General features: G+C 44.5%; 1 long non-coding RNA gene across 1 annotated transcript; it reads right to left on the reverse strand.

Annotated features, from left to right (window-relative positions):
• Positions 1 to 968: 968 nt before the first annotated feature.
• On the reverse strand, positions 969 to 12,898 carry LOC129167104 (uncharacterized). Its single transcript, XR_011521162.1, has 4 exons — positions 11,775 to 12,898; positions 8,482 to 8,590; positions 7,815 to 7,928; positions 969 to 3,986 (listed from the first exon to the last, which is right to left on the reverse strand). It is a non-coding gene; the product is annotated as an uncharacterized lncRNA (long non-coding RNA).
• Positions 12,899 to 19,423: the final 6,525 nt, after the last annotated feature.

Raw genomic sequence — 19,423 nt, forward strand, 5'->3', positions numbered from 1 at the left:
TTTATTTATTTATTTATTTATTTATTTATTTATTTATTTATTTTTACCGTGTCCTGTCTGGCTGTGAAGCAAACAGAATTGATGTTTGAATGCTGGTAACAAGCCTTACAGCAGGGGTCAGCAACCTGTTCCCATCAAAGAGCCACACTGGGAGCCACACCAGCCGCAGCGTTGTGGGCGGGGCCTAGCCTCAGACAGCAGAGAGCTGCTTTGACCAATCACAACAGGTGACAGCAGCCAGTACCGGTCACTCGTGTACGTCAAAGTTATCTTTCATAAGACAATAATCAATAAAATGATTTATATAAAGTGGATCCAGAAGTTGTAGCCCGTCTCTGCCTACAATATTTTGATATTTTTCACCCTGTTGGTGGTTTTACTGAGCAGGTGCCACTTTTGTCATACGTTTCTTTTTAAAACATGTTTAGACTGTTCAGAATACAAATCCAGGCTCTGTCACGTTTGATTGTTGTAATTAAACTTTGTTGGTGGGGAAGGTCAGAAAAGGATCCGATCAATTTGTTTTTCCCTCATTTACAGTGACGGAGATAATGGCGCAGTGCTCCTGACTCTGGTGTTAATCAAGTTAAATTATATCTCTTTGCAACAATTTTCACAAGAAAACAGAACAGTTAAAAGCAGGGCTTGTGTTGACCGGACAGTTCCCGTATTTGACCAATTATTTTGATGGAGAACGAATATAAAGAATTACCCCGACGCATGCAGACGAACTGACATTTTATTCGTTTCGCACATCGCAGATGTAGCTAAATCACTCCAGAAAAGATTCCCATCTGAACATCTGAGCTGGACACTGCTCAGCGCAGCTCGCTGTCAGCGTGTACGTAAGGTGTACAGCGAGCTGAAGATGTGGAGAGGGGCTTGGAGCGCGTTGCAGAACCAGAGCGCATGCAGGAAGATTCCTCCGACTGAGGTGAGACTTGTCACTTAGAAAATGTTCCCTGATTACGAAACTTTGGCTGAATAGTGCTGAATAGTGAATGTGGCGACACATCCAGGAGCCTGGCTGAGGAGAATCCCAGAATCTCACATCCTCTTCAGCTCAGAAAGCGCCTATGATTACGCACAAGCTTGACCCGTCAACCCGGTCTCACGACTGTGAGCCGTTTATGGATTGTGGCCAGACTATTTTCACATATACTGTATAGGATGGCTTGTCAGGCTAGAGCACTTGGACTCAAGTGTTACATTTTTTAACAACTTATTTTATTCTAATTAATTAATTTTAATTCATGCATTAAAAACCCGCCCTTAAAAAATACCATTGGCTGTGAGACCTCTTTGGCAAAAGTAAAAATAACGCATGTCTTTTGGATACATGCTGCTGTCGTTCTCCTTGCTTGTTATAATGTGAAATGGCAAAATCATTAGTGATATTGCTATTCTCCTGTGATTTTGCAGTCTTGTGGGACCAGCTGTGTGGAACTAATTTCCAGCTGCTGCATGTCTAGAACATGTCTAGTATGCTATGCATCAGATGGTTCATGTAAACGTCATTTTATAAACTTTTCACATTAGATTACAATTGAAATAAGTTTGTTGTAACTCCAACTGGCTGTAGGAGCTGTAGCTATTCCAACGTAGCCAGGGGCTCCCCCAGCAGGAAATTTCTGATCCCAGATGAGCCCCCACGTGTTACAGTCTGGCTCAAAACTGCATCAAAATTGAGACAACACAAGGTGGCAAGGTAAAAAATGTTTAATTCAAAGCTCTCATTCACTCGCTATTTAAATACATTTGTAGTGTGAAAAAAAACCCTCTAGTGCAGTGGTTCCCAAACTTATTTAGCCGCGCACCCCCTTCTATGTCCCCCTTCTATGTCCCCTGCAATTTTTGGTACTTCCGGGTTGGCCTCAATTTTTGAGCAGCGTTGTGGGGGCTTGATGGAAACCGATGTCATTTAGTGTGATTTGGAAGGAGGCGAAAGACTCGGAGCAATGAGGGGCCTCCTCGCTGATGGGGGGAGCTGGTGGAATGCTAGATCTTAGATTCAACACCTTGTTTGCAAAAAAAGTGGAGAAATATGTTACAATCATCAGCTGAAGATAGCCGAGCCTGCTGAGGAGGAGAAGAAACGATGCTGGAGATGGTATCAAACAAAACCTTAGGATTATTCTTATTTTGGCATGCTGAAGAAAGAAGACCAGGCAGCTTTGTTGTATGACTCGAGAAGTTCTTTAAAATATTCGCAATGAACAATCAAACCTGTCCTCTTCCACCGTCGTTCTGCTTTTCTACAGGAGCGTTTAAGATCAAGAATCTGGTTGTTCAGCCAAGGTGAACTGGCGGCACGGGAACTGCGGCTGGTTTTGTGTGGGGCAACCTGATCTAGAATTTTGAGGCAGTGATCATGAAATGAGTCAGTAAGGAGCTACGTCATCAGAAGGAGGTACAAAGTCAAAGAGGGAGGAGAAATTAAAAATGGTAGAACTGTTGATAATACGTCTTTGCTTGGCAGAGTCTGGTAAAAGAGATTCAGAATTTAGGTTAATATGAAAGGAAATAAACTTATGGTCACTGAACACAACATCGTTTATCTGCAGTTTATTAACAAAAAGTCCACAGGAAAGCGTAGATGTGGTGTCTGCGTTGCCATGGTTATATCATTATCTGTGAGCTGAAAGTAGAGACTGAGCATTTTGCCCAACACGTTGAGATAATCTAGAGCTCAGCTGAGCAGACTGTATTGTTCAGCACACAAAGAAACAGAATGGAGTGATTCGACACTCTAATATTTTGTAATTCTGTTAATGCGGGTGCTGAATAGGGCAAATAATTACAGTGAAAATGACATTTTGATTTTAATAGTAGTAGGTGGCTGTTTTTTCTTAAGTTTTTTTTTATTATAGATTACCTTTCATATAGTTTGTTCACATTTTTTGGGTAGTTACAATCACAAAGAGGAGATATTGAGTGAATTTTAGCAACAGTGTTATTTTGAGGAACATCCACAGGGAGGCAGCAACCTTTAAAAGGAATCAGATGATAAACCTACCTTTTTAATGCCACACCAATCAAGTTTGTATGTATTTAAAGCTCCTATTACCCAAATAGGTTCTTTTCTAGTGTGGATGAGGTTTTTCAGAGTTGGGACCATTAAATCATTTATAAAACACACATTGTAGCTTGTAAGAGACAGCGGAAAGTGTTGTATGTGAATGACAATAAAAAATATCAGATGTATTATAAACAAAAACCAAAATCTGTTTCCCAGACAATGACAGATGAGCATAATTGTTGAAATAAAAAGGAAAAACTGCACAAACCAACAACTTTTTGACTATTAAAGACTTGACCACACCTTTTATATTAATTCTAGGTAGTTTTGATTGTTGTGAATGGTATAATTATCAGAACAAGCAAGTGATTTGTGATGTTCTGCAAACAATAGTGTGAATAATGCAGTGTGTGTTAGTTAGCAATCGGTGTGAGTTGCCTTCACATTTTAGTCTTTGCTGGACAAATGAAATGCTTATGTAATGCATGTAGGCAGCTTTCAGAGCAGCAGGGAATATTTCAGGGCCATTAATCTGTTCAAATGTTTCCTGGCAACAATCAACGCACAAATCAGTGATGATGCTACTGCTTGGTTGGAAAGTTTTCTGCATGCTTGTAATGTAAGCAGAATTGTGAGATGATCTCAGGGTAAAATGTTGCACAGGTGTCCCAAAACATGCACCAAATAAATATGGTAGATGAGGTTTCATATGTGACTGGAAGGTAAATGTACTTCCTACTAATTGTTCATTTATTACACATACACATCTTTTCTTGCAGAAAATGTTCCGTAGAAATCCATGCCTTCATTACCTCTCGCTTGGACTACGCAAACGCTCTCCTCATTGGTGTTCCGGTATCCGCCCTGAATCGGCTGCAGGTCGTCCAGAACGCTGCTGCCAGGTTGTTGACGAGTACACACCGACGTAGCCACATTACTCCTGTCCTGGTACATCTTCACTGGCTCCCTGTCATTTTCAGAGTGCAGTTTAAGTTACTGACCTTTGTATTTAAAGCTCTCAATGACCTGGCACCTCCCTATCTCTTTGACCTGCTCACTCCATATGTGCCCACGCACACATTGAGGTCGGCTGACCTTTTGCTGCTGTGTATGCCGCGGATGCGATTCAAATCGCGGGGTGAACGAGCATTTGTCCATGCTGGCCCAAAGCTACGGAACTCATTGCCCATTGGAGTTCGGCAGGCTCCACCTCTGGAGGTTTTTTAATCTCGTTTAAAGACCCACTTTTACGCTTTGGCTTTTAGACAGTGACTCATTTTAGTGTTTTATTGTATCATTGTTTTAATGTGTTCTTAGTATTCATCATGTTTTATCTGCTTTTGATTGGGATTTATATCCTCTGTTTTAGTTATTTCGAATAGTTGTGTTTTGTTTTAGCCTGTGCAGCACTTTGGGCAGCTCCCATGCTGCGTTATAAATGTGCTATATAAATAAACTATGCTATGCTATGCTATGCATTAACTTAATTCTGTCTTTTCCTTTTAGCTCTAAATTATAATTTTATCTGTATATATTTTTATTTGTGTTCTCCTGGTTATTGTCGTGCCATTTCATGCAACTTGTAAGGCACATGGTATTGCCCCTGCGTTTGAAATGTGCTATATAAATAAAGCTGCCTTGCCTAAAGGGCAATTTTAGCACATAATATCTCAGGAAAGTTATTTAGAAATATGAAAAAGTTGCTAATTGTCCCTTTAAAAAGAAAAAATGATAGGAATAAATAAAAGGACAATAGATTAAGATACAGGGACACTGCTGTTCTTGCATTTTGTGCACTGATATGTTTCTATGACAGTATAGTGCTCCACTGCTGTTTTAGGACACTTGGAGTTCAGATTTAAGCCTCATAAATATGAGTTAGGCATCCCCAGTAGAAAAAATAAATAAAACAGATGAAGTGAACAAATGGCTGCATCCAAAAGGGTTTGGTACCACACTCCATTACAGGTCCACTCTTGTGCTCTGAAGCTGATGGCTGAAGACACACAAGCTGTGAGTTATTGAATTCAAAGGCTGGAATGTGCCCTGAACTACAACAGTGAGGTTTTAGCTTCACAGGGTGTAGCACAGACAAGAAAAGACTGAAATGTAATGCATTAGAAATGAAATGAAAAGGTGTCAGGGAATGGAATAGGACATGCTGGCTTCTCAGGCCTGGACTCTAAACACACACACAGATTTATATACACGTATACCGTTTGGACCACTATGTGCAAATGCCGTCTCTATTGATTTCACTCACTCCTTGTTCTGTGGCTAGTGATCTGATTACAGGCGTTGGACCCCTTTCTTACCCCCTCCCCCTATTCTCTCTCATCCTTACTCTTTCCTTCTCCTATTCCCCTCATCCATCCCTGTGTACTCTGCTGATATCAGCACTTCTGAATATTTGTTGGTATTTTTTTGCCCTCAGCATCGGCTCAGACATTTCACCTTGTGTAAGCGAGCTCGCCATCTCCAGCAGCGTTAATGATGAATCTTTACGTTAGAGATACATGTGCAAGAGAGCTAAATGAGCGGACAATCTGAGACACCCCCACCTCCATGTTGAAACATCACCCCCTCTCCACGATGGCAGCATGGCAAAACAGCCCTGAGGTAGCTCTCTGTGGTTATTAACACTGACAGGAGCTCATGGAAAGCCTAGTTTACAGGAAGTGGAGTACCATGCCGCTAATTCTGGGGGATTCCCAAGAATCTGGATATCGCATTTTCTTTAAGCTTTTAAAGGTCAAGTTCACTGAGAAGCTGTTTTAACTTGTTGACTCACAAAAGGGAAGGTTGTTGTTGATTTAGCATCCAGGAGAGAGCAAAGAATGTCTCAGCTAGTAGAAGCTAACCATTAGCATTAGCAGCTCCACAACACAAGAACTCCTTCATGCTTGTGTAATAACACATATGGAGGAAAACATCAACTTTGCAAAGCAAATGGAGTCACTGGTAGAGTCAGGGGCGGCGTTAGGCCTGGCTACTTGGGCTCAAGCCCCGAATCTTTAATGAAAAGCCCCGTATCTCAAACGTGGAAGTAACATGCAGTACCAAAGTCCAACAGAGAGGGCGCAGCTAGCAGTAGTTTGTATACAGCCTGCCTGAGCCTCCACCACTGAAGAAGAAGCCCTTCAGCAGCCGGCTTCTTCTGCAGTGCCTGGCTTTTTCTACACTCTCTGCCTGAAACGCATGAGTGAAGATGGACATAAGGACGTTTTTTAGACAAAAAGTACTGCGACAGAACCCCAGCTGTGATGATACTGGAGTTGACTCAGGTTTGTGAGTCTTATTTGAAAATATTTGTTGTGCTGCTGGTTTGCCTAAAGTTAGCTTACTATCAGGTAAAGTTGTTGGAGAAAGAAAGGGAATATTTATCATCTCACAGTAAACACTAACAGGAACAATACTCTACCCTGAATATGCTTAATATGTAGCTTCAGATTAAAAATTATGTGTTACAAGACAAATATATATGTTGACTAGTGTGTGTCACGTGTGTGCGCGCGTGTGTGTTAAGCCCCGGATCTTCTTCAGTCCTTAATCCGCCCCTGGGTAGAGTCATGGTGCTGTTAGCCAATCAGAGGCAACATGCCCTTTTATCAGGAAATAAGACTAAATCCTGTCGTCTTCTGCTCCCGTCTCCTCAGGCTCACTTCTAGTTCCTGAAACAGGAGTGCCAGAGATTTTTTTCTACAGAGATCGACACATTCGTTTAAACTAAAGATCAGTGCAAATGTGTTAAAAAAAAGAGTGAACTTGGTCTTTAAGATTGCTGATGAAACCCTACCTTTAGTGATAGCACGGACATTTAGTTCCCAGGTATCCTGAGATGCACAAAGCTACAGTCAATCAGTGGGTTTACATGCAGTAAGAGGAAACCAAATTATTGCCTTAGTCTGACTACAGTCGGACTTTTAAAGAACATTGATAAACCTTATGTGCTCGACACATGGGACGCGACATCGCCTCTCCATTCATTTTCAAAGAGACATGCACGATAAAGCGATAATCGGGGTCTCCCTCCTGCTAAGTGAAAAACGTGCATGTGAAATCTTGCACTCGCGCATGTGCCGTGCACAGGCAAGCCAGCGACACAATCCCAGAGAGTTGAGAAAATTTCAACTTTTCATCGCTGTCGTTCAGACAAGGACCAATCAGTGGAGCTTTCATTGACCGATGAGCGGACAGGATGCTTCTCAGTACATCTCCGGGTAAACATGAAGGAAAAGTTGATACTTGCAGTTTTTGATTTCCCAGAGCTTTACAGTATTTCTACAAGAGAGTATAGAACATTGTTGTCCTCCATGTCTTTGACCATTGTGCATTTCTGCATCCTAACCCTATCGTCTAAACCCAGAAACAATCAAACTGAGGAGCAAACGAATAATGAAGAAAAAGGAAAATGATGTAGAAGGACATTATTTTCTTCACAAAAGTTGACACCGATGGTTATTGTATTATTTTTTTGAGGTCAAATAAAGCAAAGTCAGAAAAGATCTGAGGCAAGAAATGTCTTAGCTCTCTAGCTTCTTTTGCAAATGAGTTTTACTGAAACTAGCAAAAACAATTTCATGTCATGTAAAATGTTAATTCAGCATCCGAGAGAGCAGAGCACGCGTCGGTTAATAGAAGCTAACTGTTAACATTAGCAACTGCACAACATGGCAGAACTTCTTCAGGCTTGTGTTATTTGTGGGAATAAATAACAATAAAAAATTAGCTAATCAGAGGCGAGATGTCCGGATGTCAGGAAATAAGACTACAAACCCTGCCGTGTTCCGCTCACCTCTGATCTGGCTCATTTCTACTTCCTGAAACAGGAGCGCTAGAGCTTTTTCCTACAGAGACCGACATGCCCAAAGAATTGAGTCTGTCCTGTTTCTGTAAATCTGCTGCATCTCTGCGGAAGAAAACAAAGAAAAAAACTAGAATTACATAAAGTCTGAACATTCAAGCACAACAAAGACAAACATGGTGGTTCTCATTTATAAGGCGAGGTATACATCCCATTATACTGACTGAGATGTGTCTTCATAATTGGGTGCTCGCATTAGGATGCGTTGCTTTGATATGTAGAGAAAAAGACCTTGAGGCAAAATCAGGACCAGAGGTGAAATATAAATAAAAGGCACATCCATTACATTCAGAACTAGAGCCGCCTTGAACCACACGGGCAGATGAGGGGCTTGTAAACAGCTTCGCTCCCTGGATGAAAGGCCCCAGTGTGATGTTGGAGAAACCAGAGCATGTCATTGTCATGTGAGAGCATCAAAAGTCCAACGTTACAATTAAAAACAGGGTTTTCATCTTTTGACTCACTCCTGTGAGTAAAGTCATCCTCTGTTTTGCAAATGCACAGATGACTATAACCGAACCTAAGTGGATTGTGGACATCTGGGCTTTGATATTGTGCATAGCCTGGCAAAAAAATAAATTAATAAAAATGCACTGACCTTCGTTTCTGCTGCAATTACATCATCGGACAGCTCCCTCTCTCATGCATATTAACGCAGGCTCTGGAGGCATCTCCTGCACCTTTGATTGCCAAGGATCTGAGCTTCCCTTTGAATGACAAGTGCATCTGTCACATATAAATAAAGCGTATGTAATGGTTTTCTGCTTGAGGAGAGATACGGAGGATGAGCAGCAGCAGATCAAAGTTGTGCAGTGTTCACGCTGCAGGTGGATGAGGGAGATATTGAGTGTTATTGTTAGGAAGAAAGGGGAATGATGAGCATGAAAATGAGTTAGCATACACAGTCAGTGTAAAGCAGATGCATACAACTTGTTAATCAAAGATAAAAGGCTAATCAGAGTCCTGTGCTGTTTGCTTTCTGGTGATATTACTTTTCAGGCGGAGTTTTTTTCATTAAATCTTTATGTGCAAGCTCTCACATGACCAGTTAATGCTCAAAGTTTGACTTAGCGATGACTCTCAGCTACTAAAATGTCGCATTTCAGCTCATCACATGTATAATTGCCTCAGGTATAAAGATTTTAGTGACTGCTAATGCAAATGATCTTAAATGAATCTACAAAAACCAGAGATAATTCATAAGTTGAAGCTGTGTGTGTTTCTATTATGTTCTTGTCCAGGGCCATTTCAAGACATTTGGGGGCCCAAGGCAAAATTGACTTATAGCCTCCCCCATGCTCACTCAAAAGTTGAAGTTGCCCTAAAACATTCTATCAATAAAATACATTTGTGAAAGTGCAAATGCTTTACTGTTTGCATTTAAGTATTTACATAAAACATATAACGTTTTAAAGGGGCAGCTTATACAGTTTGTCCTGAGTTTGTCATTGTCCTGGGGCCCATGGGGCCCAGCTTGGGGCCCAAGGCAATTGGATTGTTTGTTGCAACAGGCCTGTTCTTGTTTATTTAGCTTTTTAGCCACACAGACATGATTTGAATGTATGATTTCAATGGTCTTAAATGATGCACGACTCTTTATCTGCATTGTGCACAGCATAAAATTAAACTACCGTATGTGGATGATTCATAATAAAATAAATGTGTATTAATTTTATTTAATAAAAATTGCATTACGTGATGGCCTTTACACACACACACACACACATGCACACTCACTCACTCACACACACACACACACACACACACACGCACGCACACACACACACACGCACGCACACACACACACACACACACACACACACACACACACACACACACACGCCGCCCCCCCCCCCCCCCCCCACACACACACACACTTGCGCACACATGACAGGTGATAATGAGAAAAACCAAAAATAACACGGTTTTTGAAGTTGCAATGTCTCTTGTTGCCACCAGGGGGCCTCATTGTTACAAGGGAAAGCCAAAAAGCTATTGGTTTTATTCCGGCCACATAACAGACTTAGCAGGGGGGGGGGGGGGGGGGGGACCTTAAAAATTTTGTTCCCGTTTCTAAAAGACCAAAACACTGAATACTCGAATTTCCTCGACTTTACAATAGATCTGTTAGACTGTCAAAAATCACATTCAACCAATTTATTGGGATTTTCTTCTTAGTCAGCTTGAAATAATGAAACAGACATACATTTCCAAATGCCAATTAATCAATCCAATTGTTTTTAACTAAAATATTTGGAGTTGAAATTGCACATCCTGTGACTTTTCTGATTGGATAAATAGATTTTTATTCACACAACTGCCTTCTCTCCCATCATGCCATAAATCGGCCTGGAGCAGCGTTAAGTCCTCAGAGCTGTGAAAGAGCTGCGCTCACTCGGGAGCCAATAGGGAATAACCATCTTGTAAACGGGTTCCATTTGCTGCTGCAGAGCAGACTGAGTCGAGCCTGAGCATGAAAAAATTAATCTGTGCAAATATTTAAAAAAGGAGAGAGACTTACTTCATTTTCTAAGTGTCCGAGTATGAATTGGGCTCAATGAAAGAAAAAAAACCCAACCTGAGCGGCTACATTAGATCACTGCTGCAGCATTCTCTCATATTAAATCTCCATAATGAGTAAATTAGTGGGTCTCCATCTGTGGCGTTGCAAACTTGGAGTCGCACATATTCCCAGACTCCTGCTGGGTGTGTTGGTGGAGAATAAACATACATGAGATTGTTTCATGCAGAAGCACAATGCACAAGAAAAAATGCATTTACACGGATATTCACACACTTGTTGGTGAGAAATTGTTTAACGCACAGTGTGAAGAAAGATTATAAAACAGGCTCTTCTTGCAGGATTGTTGATCTGGTTCCCTCCTCCTCTGGTGCAGCTCTTCCTCGATCACCGAGTTTGCTGCAGTTTATTATTTATTCCTTCTGATCAGAAACCAGCTCATGACTGTGGCAAATTCTTTAAAGAGGGGAAAAATCGGTCAAACAAAACATCTCAAACGACTCACTAGGCCTAGCTTCACAATCCTCTGCACACACATGGCAAACTAATCCAGAGTTCAGATTTGCAGAACAATATTTTGTGTTTAATGTCTTTTTTTTCTCAGCGATGTCTACAACAACTGATGGACAAATGAGGGCTGGCAATAATTAAAAAAAATTCAACATTATTTGTCTTTTTGTTCTGGAAAATGACACAGAATTTAATTTCAGGAGGTAAGCGACAATACAGTGTGCTTTATTGGAAGAGAAGACACATACAGTCAAATTAACAATCACACTTAGAGAGAAAACACACACACACACACACACACACACACACACACACACACACACACACACACACACACACACACACACACACACACACACACACACACACACACACACACATTTACATATCATCTGCAGCCATCTGCTCTAAATGATAGGTAATTAACTGCGGCCTGTCTTTGTTTCTCCGGCTGTGCTGGCATATAGGAGCTCCTCAGCTGAACATATGTGAATCAAGGACTTCACCAGAATAAAGAGGACGGGAAGATGAGTGAAAAGGACGAGGAGAAAGACGAGAAGGAGGATGGTGCTGTGGTTATGAATGATGCTGCATAAACCCAAGGAGGAGAACCACTACGGTGGGGGTGGGGGGATGGGGTGGGGGTGGGAATGGAAAGAGAACATGCTGGGTCAGAGAAGCAGTTATCACACACACACACACACACACACACACACACACACACACACACACACACACACACACACACACACACACACACACACACACACACACACACACACACACACACACACACACACACGTCAAAACCAAAACGTGGCGTGTGAATTTTTTTCAGAGACAAATTCTTTTGCTAATACCCTCGTTTCCATATCTTCCTTTTCCAGAAACGTGTCCTCTCCATCCTCATGTGGCTGTCTCCATTACAGCAGAGCGCAGCTATAATTAGCCAGGTATCTTGTGCGGTAATGATGAGAAGAAGAGGAGCTTCACATCTACCTGCCATGGCTGGAGATGGCTGTGGAGTCAGAGCAGCAGCGGCGGTGTAGAGAGCCCTGTTTCTCATCAAACGGGATAATTAGAGCGTGCACGGAATGCGATTCTGAGTAAAGGGGTGACGGGGAGCACGGGAGAGGACGTTTGTCTCTACACGCTTGGCTCCGCTCCTCAAAAAGCGCATGGGCTGGTGTCACAAGACAAGGTCAGAAGCAAAGGAACAAGATGTCACCGGGCACCGGTGCAGAATAAAGTGGAGGAGGAAAGAAGATTGGGAAAGTAGCATTTAGAGAAGATTGTTAAATTTGGGTTTGACTTGAATACATGATCACCGGAACAGAAAAGGAACCTTTAAATTGAAAGTCTGATTTATGGGATGTTTGGGAGTCTGTGCAGAAGGTGACTGATGATGAGGATGAAGGTTATTCAAATGCATTAGTTACAGAAATATTTTGGCAGTTTAAAATTGTGTTCCTGTGTAAAGATCCAATCAGATTACTTCTAGAATGGCCTCTGTTTGGAGAATTAGTTTATATCCTTCATGACTGATGAGCTAACGGCTAGTGAGAGTGTAACCTAGTGCTACAGCGAGTGGACGACCTAACCGATAATATCAAGTATGAAATATTGTTGATGTGAGATTTTGCTGCCTAGTTTCAATGGACCAAAACAAAATATTTCCTCCAAATCAGTAGATGCCGCTGTGTCGTAGACCTCCAATCAGCAGATGGCCGCCTTCCTTGTCCACTAAAAAAATAAAAAATCTGATTTTGAAACTCTAACCTTAAACATTTCACAGCAGTTCATTTAATTGTTATTTCAAACTATTTAAATCAATCAAATGTCACATTTTATGGTTATTTACATTTAAGTTTTAGCAGAGCTGGCTACTTGCTTTAATATTACTGATGGAATAACCTTGAAATGTGAAATCCATGGCAATGCAAAGGGAATAAGCTCCATAGCCAGTCGTTAGCTTGTTTTCTATCAAAACTATGTTAAATACCACCAATCCACTAAATGGACTGTGTCCAAGTCCAGGGTCTGCGTCCTTCCAAGTATGCATTTTAAGGTAAATTATGTCAAAGCAAGAAACAAGGCTGTCCAAATTTGAAGGATACTCTAAATGTGTCCTGAAAAGCGTTCTCATTTCCCCAGAATTTTAAAGGCGGGTCTGAGGTGTGGTATTCTCACATAGTTTTTGTCAAAAATGAAAGCTAGACCATCCAAATTCACAGCTGCTCACTTTTAGTTTTAGCAGTCGAGGAAGAACCTGGCCTAAGTGGAGAGAGGTCCTTACAAGAATGTTATCCCTGAATTTGGACAGACCCATGGTGGATATATACTCCATTTCTAGAAACAGAAGCGTCGTCGTCGTCGTCGTCGTCGTCGTCTTCCTCTGCTTATCCGGGTCCGGGTCGCGGGGGCAGCATCCCAACTAGGGAGCTCCAGGCCGTCCTCTCCCCGGCCTTGTCCACCAGCTCCTCCGGCAGGACCCCAAGGCGTTCCCGGACCAGATTGGAGATGTAACCTCTCCAACGTGACCTGGGTCGACCCGGGGGCCTTCTGCCGGCAGGACATGCCCGAAACACCTCCCCGGGGAGGCGTCCAGGAGGCATCCTGACCAGATGCCCAAACCACCTCAACTGGCTCCTTTCGATCCGGAGGAGCAGCGGTTCTACTCCGAGTCCCTCCCGAATGTCCGAGCTCCTCACCCTATCTCTAAGGCTGAGCCCGGCCACCCTACGGAGGAAACTCATTTCGGCCGCTTGTATCCGCGATCTCGTTCTTTCGGTCATTACCCAAAGCTCATGACCATAGGTGAGGATTGGGATGTAGATCGACCGGTAAATCGAGAGCCTGGCTTTCTGGCTCAGCTCCCTCTTCCCCACGACAGATCGGCTCAGCGTCCGCATCACTGCAGACGCCGAACCAATCCGCCTGTCGATCTCCCGATCCCTCCTACCCTCACTCGTGAACAAGACCCCGAGATACTTAAACTCCTCCACTTGAGGTAGGACCTCTCCCCCGACCCGGAGGTGGCAAGCCACCCTTTTCCGGTCGAGAACCATGGTCTCAGATTTGGAGGTGCTGATCCTCATCCCAGCCGCTTCACATTCGGCCGCGAACCTACCCAGCAAGAGCTGAAGGTCAGAGCTGGATGAAGCTAGGAGGACCACATCATCCGCGAAAAGCAGAGACGAGATTCTCCTGCCACCAAACTCGACACACTCCACACCACGGCTGCGTCTAGAAATTCTGTCCATAAAAGTGATGAACAGAACCGGTGACAAAGGGCAGCCCTGGCGGAGTCCAACCCTCACTGGGAACAGGTCCGACTTACTACCGGCTATGCGGACCAAACTCACGCTCCTCTGGTAAAGGGACTGAATGGCCCTTAACAGAAAGCCACCCACCCCATACTCCTGGAGCGTCCCCCACAGGGTGCCCCTGGGGACACGGTCATAAGCCTTCTCCAAATCCACAAAGCACATGTGGATTGGTTGGGCAAACTCCCATGCCCCCTCCATCACCCTTGCAAGGGTATCGAGCTGGTCCACAGTTCCACGGCCAGGACGAAAACCACATTGCTCCTCCTCTATCTGAGATTCAACTATCGATCGGACCCTCCTCTCCAGTACCTTGGAGTAGACCTTTCCAGGGAGGCTGAGGAGTGTGATCCCCCTATAGTTGGAACACACCCTCAGGTCACCCTTCTTAAAGATGGGGACCACCACCCCGGTCTGCCACTCCCTAGGAACTGCCCCCGATGACCACGCAATGTTGTAGAGACGTGTCAACCATGACAGCCCTACAACATCCATAGCCTTAAGATACCCAGGACGAACCTCATCCGCCCCCGGGGCTCCGCCGCTGTGTAGTTGTTTGACTACCTCAGCAACTTCTGCCCCCGAGATTGGACAGTCCATCCCCAGGCCTCCCAGCTCTGGTTCCTCCTCGGAATGCGCATTGGTGGGATTGAGGAGCTCCTCAAAGTATTCCTTCCACCGTCCGACTATAGCCTCAGTTGACGTCAGCAGCTCCCCATCCCCACTGTAAACAGTGTGAGCGAGTTGCTGCCTTCCTCTCCTGAGGCGCCGGACAGTTTGCCAGAACCTCTTTGGAGCCGATCGATAGTCTTTCTCCATGGCCTCACCAAACTCCTCCCACGCCCGAGATTTTGCCTCGGCAACTGCCACTGCTGCACCCCGCTTGGCTATCCGGTACCTGTCTGCTGCCTCCGGAGACCCACAGACCAGCCACGCCCTGTAGGCCTCCTTCTTCAGCCTGACGGCTCCCCGAACCTCTGGTGTCCACCAGCGGGTACGGGGGTTGCCACCACGACTGGCACCGGCCACCTTACGACCACAGCTAGCAACAGCCGCCTCGACAATCGCAGAGTGGAACAAGGCCCACTCGGACTCAATGTCCCCCACTGCTCTCGGGACGAGGTCAAAGCTCTGCCGGAGGTGGGAGTTGAAGACCGTCTTGACAGGTTCTTCTGCCAGGCGTTCCCAGCAGACCCTCACTATGCGTTTGGGTCTGCCAGGTCTACGCGGCATGTTCCCTTGCCATCTGATCCAACTCACCACCAGGTGGTGATCAGTTGACAGCTCCGCCCCTCTCTTCACTCGGGTGTCCAAAACATACGGCCGCAGGTCAGATGATATGACTACAAAATCTATCATCGACCTGTGACCTAGGCTGCCCTGGTACCAAGTGTACCGGTGGGCATCCTTATGTTCGAACATGGTGTTCGTTATGGCCAAACTGCGGCTTGCACAGAAGTCCAATAACAAAACACCGCTCGAGTTCAGATTAGGTGGGCCGTTCCTCCCAATCACACCCCTCCAGGTCAAGCTGTCATTGCCCACGTGAGCATTGAAGTCCCCCAGCAGGACAATGGAGTCCCCTGATGGAGCACTATCTAGCACTCGTCCCAGGGACTCCAAAAAGGGTGGGTACTCTGAACTGATATTTGGCCCATAAGCACAAACAACAGTCAGGACCCGTTCCCCGACCCAAAGGCGCAAGGAAGCTACCCTCTTGTCCCCCGGGGTAAACCCCATCACACAGGCAGAGAGTCTCGGGGCTAACAAAAAGCCAACCCCAGCCCTCCGCCTCTCACCCGGAGCAACTCCAGCAAAGTAGAGTGTCCAACCCCTCTCCAGGTCTCGGGTTCCAGAGCCAATGCTATGTGTCGAGGTGAGTCCGACTATATCTAGCCGGTACCGCTCAACCTCTGCCACAAGCTCCGGCTCCTTCCCCGCCAGCGAGGTGACGTTCCATGTCCCAAAAACTAGTTTTCTTGTCCGGGGATTGGACCGCCAAGGCTCCCGCCTTGGTCTGCCACCCGATTCGCATTGCACCGGACCCTTCATGTTCCTCCTGCGGGTGGTGGGTCCACAGTTGGACGAGCCCATGTATCCGGTTCGGGCTGGGCCCGGCCGGGCCCCATGGGCGAAAGCCCGGCCACCAGGCGCTCGCTCACGGGCCCCAACCCCAGGCCTGGCTCCAGGGTGGGACCCCGGTAACCCTCCGGGCCGGGTACTCCGACTCTTCGTTTTAACCGCCATGAAAGATCCTTCGAACCATTCTTTGTCTCACCCTTCACCTAAGACCAATTTGTCATGGGAGACCCTACCAGGGGCACAAAGTGCCCCAGACAACATAGCTCCTAGGATCATTAGGGCACTCAAACTCCTCCACCACGATAAGGTGACGGTTCAAGGAGCTGTTTAAAAAACACACAACACAGTAAAAAGTCAAAAATATCCCTTCCAAATAAATTCCAAAGAACTGTAATGTCCACGAATCTTAGCTGCCCGTTTCCACTATCCCCCTGGTAATTTTACCAGACTTTCATAGCACGTTCATGTTTCCATCTCATCAGGCTGGCCCGAAAAGACCAGTTTCCGGGTCATTTCAGGGATCAACTGTGTAGCTGAACTGGGGCATGTACTCGGACAGGCCTGGTAGAGTTGCTGGGCAAGACTTGTGGTTAAATTATGCTGACTGGTTGTAACTCAGTGGAAAATTATGTCGGCAGACGTCGCCAAACAACCGGAATTTGCATAATTGGAGGAGTTGCTCGGCAAAGCATGATCAGAAATAAAATGAGTAGCTTTAATCCTTTATTGTAATCGCCATTTCTAAACTCCCAATGTTGAAAAATGCCGGAGAATTCCCACACGCACAAATTTTGGTAGTTTGTGGCCTCCTACAGAGCACTGTAAAAATGACACGTCTGGTAACTGAATGCTTCTTTTTAAATCCCACCAAAATGGTCAAAACGTGTTGACGTCTGTCATCAGGTCGATCGCGGAATCAAGGGCTCCCCTTTCTTTTATTTGCTGTTCGTGAAGCTCCACAGGAATCCTTAGGATTTAGCCCAGCGCAACTGGTGTTTGGACACACCCCTAGGGGTCCCCTACTGGCATTGAAGGAAAGAATCCTGCAGACTCCGGTTTTTAAGAAAAATATAGTAAATCTTCATGTGTCAAATTTCCATTGAAGATTAAAAGAAGCTAATAAATTAGCCAGAAACTCATTAGAGAAGGCCCAGAGAAAAATGAAGGGTTGTATTTGACAAGACAAACTCAACGGCAATAAAACTGAACTTCTTCTTGTTGGCACTAACTCCACCCTCTCAACATCTGACAGCTTTTCTTTAACTATTGACAGCGCCACAGTCTCCCCCTCACCTCACGTCAAGAGTCTGGGTGTCATTCTCGACAGCTCACTTTCTTTTCAGGCTCACATTAATAACTTAATTCGGTCAGCATACTTCCATCTACGTTCCATTAACCGTCTCCGTCCCTCACTGACCCCTCACACTGCCGCCATTCTCGTCCACAGCCTCGTCACCTCCCGTATCGACTATTGCAATTCACTTCTTTATGGTCTTCCCAACAAACTCCTTCATAAACTGCAACTGGTCCAGAATTCAGCAGCCCGTATTATCACCAGAACCCCTTCCTTTCACCACGTCACGCCGGTTCTCCAGCAGCTTCACTGGCTCCCAGTTAAATTCAGATCCATCTTCAAAATTCTCCTCCATACCTTCAAAGCAATCCTCAACCTCTCTCCTCCATATATCTCAGACCTTATAAGTATTCACACCCCGTCCCGTTCACTCAGATCTTCTTCTTCCATCCATCTTGCGGTTCCTTCTGCCCGTCTCGCTACCATGGGGAGCAGAGCTTTCAGCCGCTCTGCTCCTCGACTCTGGAACTCACTTCCCCCAGACATCAGGAACGTCGACAGTTTTACCCTTTTCAAAACAAAACTCAAAACACACATGTTTAAATCTGCCTACAACCTCTGATTTTATTGAAATGTTTCTCTCTGTTTTTTCTTCTTTGGGTTTTATTATTGTTTTATTGTATTTTATTAAGTGTTTTGTGTAAAGTGACCTTGGGTGTCCTGAAAGGCGCTTTTAAATAAAATGTATTATTATTATTATTATTATTAAGAGAGCTGAACCGCGAGAATTCTCCCCTGGAGATTTAGTGTTGATCTTGAACCTTGTGGCTGAGCATGCCCTCTCGGTCAAGTTTAAAGGTCCGTTCCCAGTCGTTAGAAAACTGACTAACAAAACTTACCTCATCCAGATGCCTGATCGCAGGCGGAAAGAACGAATCTGTCATGTCAACATGCTTAAAATATATCAGTCTCCTTTAAGATCTGCAGAGCCATCACCTGAAGCTGAGGTGTGCGCAGCCATTGCTTCAGAACTGATCCTGGAGGAGAAGATTCAACCCCAAATGGTTAAGAGTGTTTGTCCTCGACTAGAGAACTCACAAGTATTGGCACAGCTCCAAACAAAACTTGATTATTTGGAGCCAAACCTTAATAAATGGATTTGATAAATGCTCACCCGACCCTATTTTCTGACATTCCTTCTAGAACCCCTCTCATTGAGCATGATGTTGTTACCACCGGAGCCAAGCCTATCAAACAACAGCCGTATCATACAAATCCCTTAAAAAGAAAAATGACGAAACAAGAAACGGACTTTTTGATTAGACATGGATTAGCCATTCCCAGCCATAGTCCGTGGAGCTCTCCCTGTTTGGTAGAACAGAAACCAAATGGCACACCGCGTTTCATCACTGATTACAGGAAATGAAATGCTGTAACTGTACCTGATGCCTACCCATTACCCAGAGTTGATGACTGTGTTGATAGTGTGGGTAATTCTAGATTTGTTACAAAAATAGATTTGTTAACAGGCTACTGGCAAGTACCTTTAACTAAAGCTGCTTCAGAGACTTCAGCTTTTGCAACCCCTGATGAGTTTTTAGAATACGCAGTCATGCCATTCGGTATGAAAAATGCCCCTGCTACCTTTCAAGGGTTAATAAACACAGTAATCTCAGGTATGGAGCATTGCAATACCTATTTAAATGATATTGTTGTACATACATCATCCTGGGACGAGCATTTAACTGCCTTAAAAGAGTTGTTTCGCCGATTAGTCTATACTAATCTCACAATAAATTTGACTAAG

This window comes from Nothobranchius furzeri, chromosome 7, assembly GCF_043380555.1.
Source record: "Nothobranchius furzeri strain GRZ-AD chromosome 7, NfurGRZ-RIMD1, whole genome shotgun sequence".
Taxonomy (NCBI): Eukaryota; Metazoa; Chordata; class Actinopteri; order Cyprinodontiformes; family Nothobranchiidae; genus Nothobranchius; species Nothobranchius furzeri.